At 40.6% G+C, this 4,486-nt stretch overlaps 1 pseudogene; it reads right to left on the bottom strand.

Annotated features, from left to right (window-relative positions):
- Positions 1-2,875: 2,875 nt before the first annotated feature.
- Positions 2,876-3,971, bottom strand: LOC140508906 (fructose-bisphosphate aldolase A pseudogene; annotated as a pseudogene).
- Positions 3,972-4,486: the final 515 nt, after the last annotated feature.

The raw sequence follows: 4,486 nt of genomic DNA, 5'->3' as shown, positions 1-4,486 counted from the left end.
ACTTTTTGCACAAATAGTCTCATCTAAGTAAGTGGAAAAGCATCAGTTGTTCATGGTTAGGCTGAGCTAATATAATAAAAATGTCAATTCTATCTAAATGACTTTACTTATTCAGTGCCATACCAATCAAACTACCAGATAATTATTTTCTAGAGCTAGAAGAAATAATATAAAAATTCATCTGGAAGAATAAAAGGTCCAGAATATCAAGGCAATGAATGATAAGAAATGCTAGGGAAGGTGGGCTAGCTCTACCAGATCTCAAATTGTACTATAAAGCAACAATTACCAAAACCACTTGGTACCGGCTAAGACACAGAAGGGGAGACCACTGGAATAGGTTAGGTACTCAAGACACAGTAGTCAATGAATATAGCAATCTACTGTTTGATAAACTCAAGGACCCCAGCTTCTGGCATAACATCTCAGTGCTTGACAAAAATTGCTTGGAAAACTGGATAACAATGTGGCAGAAAGTAGGCATGGACTAATGCCTAACACTGTACACAAGAATAAAGTTCAAATGAGTACAATATCTTGGTATACAGATTGATACTATAAACAAATTAGTGGAGCAAGGAATAGTGTATTTATCAGATTTATGGAGAAAGGAAAAATTTTTGACTAAAGAAGAGATAGAAAGCATTATGAAGTGCAAAATGGATCATTTTGATTATGTAAAAATGAAAAGTTTTGTACAACCTAACCCAATGCAACCAAGATTGGGAGGGAAGTAGAAAACTGGGAAAGAATTTTTGCAACTAATATCTGTGATAAAGGCATCATTTCGAAAATATATAGAGAACTGAGTCAAATTTACAAAAATACAAGTCATTTCCCCAGCTGAAAAATAGTCAAAGGATATGAATAGGCAGTTTTCAGAGGAAGAAATTTAAACTATGTATCGTAATGTGAAAGAATCCTCTGGATCACTATTGTTTAGAGAGTTGTAAGTCAGAACAACTCTGAGAAACCACATCATACCTATCAGATTGGCTAACATGACAAAACAGGAAGATGATAAATGTTGGAGAAGATGTGAGAGAGTTGGAACACTAATCCATTGTTGGTGGAGCTGTGAACTGATCCAACCATTCTAGAGAGCAATTTGGAACTGTGCCTAAAGGGCTACAGAAATGTGCATGCCCTTCCACCCAACTATACCACTTCTAGGACTATATCTCTAAGAGATCATAAAAATGAGAAGGGGTCCCACATGTACAAAAGTATTTATAGTAACTCTCTTTGTGGTGGCCAAAAACCTAACATCAAGGGGATGCCCATCAATTGGAGAATGGCTGAATAAATTATGGTATATGATTGTAATGGAATACTGTTGTGGTATAAGAAATGATGAACAGGAAGACTTCAGAGAGGAGTGGAAAGACTTATAGGACCTCATGCTGAGTGAAAGGAGCAGAGCCAGATTGTATTGTGCACAATAACAACCACAGTGGGCGAGGATTTTTTTGGTAGACTTAGAACTTCATTGCAATGCCAGGACTTAAAAAATTTCCAATGGTCTCTTAAAGCACAATGCCTTCCACATCCAGAGAAAGAACTATGGAATTTGATTGCAGAATAAAGCAGGTAATTTTCTTTTGTATTACATTTTGTTTTGTTTTATGATTTATCCCATTGATTTCAATTCTTCTATGCAACATGACTAAGGTGAAAATGTATTTAATAGGAAGGTGTGTGTAGAACTTAGATAAAACTGTATGCTGTCTCAGGGATAGAGTGGAGAGGTAAGGGGATAGGGAGGGAAGTAGGGGAAAAATGTAAGATATATGGAAATTGTTGTAGAACACTGAAAACAAATAAAATAATAATAATAATAAAGACTCACAAGAAGCATAAAAAGGTAAACAGGAAAGAGAAGTCAAAAGGGACTTAATAAGGCCCAACTGTTTCCATTCTTATGTGGGAAGATGATACTTGTAACATGCAAGAATTTTCTGATTGTTAGGACAGTTGGAAAGAGTATATGTAGTCCAAGGGCATAGGTGTGAATTGAATATGAAGGGATGATATCTAAAAAAATAAAATTAAAGGAGAAAGGAAGATTGAGATGTACAGTGGGTTAAATTATCTCACATAAAAGAGGAAGAGAAAGTTTTTACAGTGTAGGGAAAGATGGGGGAGGTGAATGGAGTGACTGGGGAGTAGAGGCAGGGACTGACTAAAGCTCTTCCCCAAACCCCTCAAAAAACCTATAAAATGATTCTATACAAATTCTAGAGTAGCAGAACCCACAAAATGACAGACTTAAACAAATTGTTATCCCAATACAATCTGGAAGGTTGATGGGAAGGGTCTATCACACTGGGCTAGGTGTGGAGCACAGTTCAGTGTGGGTCACACCAGCTAGGACCGAGTGGGAATAGGCCTTAGGGGACTGAATTTTGGGCAGCTGCTGCAGATTACAGACCTCTTCCCATTAATGCTAAAGACAACTTCAAAAGTCAGTGGGAAGGGTCTCTCACCTGGCTGAGAGGAGAGCCCCAGTCCCAGTCCCAGCCCCTACTCCAGCCCCAGGGCAGCTGCAACCATTGCTGAACTCCACTTAATACAACCCAAAAGTCAAATAATTGGCTGGAAAAAACAAGCAAACAGGAAGAAAATAAACAGGCTATAGATTCTTATTTTCTCAATGAAGAGGTATTTTCTGTTTTTTTTTCCTTGTTAAATAGTTGTTTATTGGAAAAAGTGGGCTGGGGAGGGGTCACTAGATTCACCAGTGAGCAACAATACGACACAAATTAGGAGTGATGGGAGAGGTCAGCACAAAGCTCTGGGATCTCAGCCTCTTCCTGGACTGTGAGGGATGGCCTGGAGTGTTAGGGCATACCCAGATGGAAGGTCTTGACTTAAGTTAGTAGGTATGGTTAGAGATAAAGAGAGACTCACTGGCTGCAGCTCCTGACTTTCCACTTGGAGTATACTTGCCTTGAGCAGCTTGGCTGTTGGCCATGGCCCACTTAATATATTCCTCTTGGGCAGCCTTGACATTTTCCTTCTTTCCACCCCAGGTCTTGAGGGCAGATGCCTACAGGGCTCGGCCATAAGAGAAGGTCAGAGCCCATGGCTTGTGCAAGGGTTAAGTATTGATGGCATTGAGATTGATGGAGGCATCCTCTTCACTCTGGCCCCCAGAGAGGAAGATGATACCAGTGACTGCAGGAGGCACAGTCCGGCGAAGGGCAGTTACAGTTGCCATTGCAATCTCCTCATGTGAATATTTCTGGGTACAGGCATGGCCAGGGGTGACCATGTTAGGCTCTAGCAAGGTCCCTTCCAGATAGATATGGTGGTCACTCAGAGCTTTTTAGACAGCAGCCAGGACCTTTTCAGTGACATACTGATAATGCTTCAGATCATGTTCTCCATCAGGGAGAATCTCTGGCTCTACGATGGGGACAATGTCATTCTGCTGGCAAATGCTAGCATATCAGGCCAGCACATTGGCATTCTCCATGATGGCAAGGTGAGGAAGGTGTATTATCCCCAATCTTAAGTACACAATGCCACTTGGCAAAGTCAGCTCCATCCTTCTTATACTGGACACAGCGCTCACTCAGCCCATCCAGACCTTGGGTGGTAGTCTTGCCATTGGTCCCTGCCAGAGGCACTACATCTTTGTCCACCTTGATGCTCACAATGCCACCCTTATCCTTTATGACTTTGGAGAAGGGACGACCATCATCACCTTTCTGGTAGAGTGTCTCATGGAAAAGGATAACACCTCCAATACAGGGATTCACTCCATCATCTGCTGTCAGAAGCAACTGCCTATAGAGGCGCTGATTTTCTTCTGTGTTCTCAGTTCCAATGGACTGCAGCCACTTTGCAATGCTACCAGTGGACTCATCTGCTGCCAAGATTCCCTCGTCCGGAGCAACAGTTTGGTAAGCTATATCAGACCGTTCTTTCTTTTGCTCTGGTGTCAAAGCTGGGTGTTGGTGAGGCATGTTTTCCTTGGCTGGGCTGGTAGTTTCCAGCAGAAAGCAGACCTCTTATGGTTGAGAACCGAACTTCTGCTAAAGAGGTATTTTCTTATGATATTGGTGATAAGGAAGATCAAAAACATACAGCTGGAAGAAGACAAAAAAGCCAAAACTCCTGCCTCCAGAGCCTCTAAGAAAAATACGTATTGGTCTCAGGTCATAGAAGAACTCAAAAAGGATTTTGAAAATCAAATAAGAGAAGTAGAGGAAAAATTGGGAAGAGAAACGAGAGTGATGCAAGAAAATCATGAAAAACAAATCAACAGGTTGCTAATGGAGACCCAAAAAATCCTGAAGAAAATAATGCTGTAAAAAATAGCCTAACCTAAATGGCAAAAGAGGTCCACAAAGCCAACGAGAAGAAACCTTTAAAAAGCAGAATGGGACAAAAGGAAAAAGAGGTCCAAAAACTCACTGAAGAAAATAAGTCTTTAAAAATTAGAATGGAGCAAATAGAAACTAATGAATTTATGATAAAT

Source organism: Notamacropus eugenii, chromosome 5 (genome assembly GCF_028372415.1).
Source record: "Notamacropus eugenii isolate mMacEug1 chromosome 5, mMacEug1.pri_v2, whole genome shotgun sequence".
Taxonomy (NCBI): Eukaryota; Metazoa; Chordata; class Mammalia; order Diprotodontia; family Macropodidae; genus Notamacropus; species Notamacropus eugenii.
This window is presented reverse-complemented; position numbering and strand designations above follow the sequence as displayed.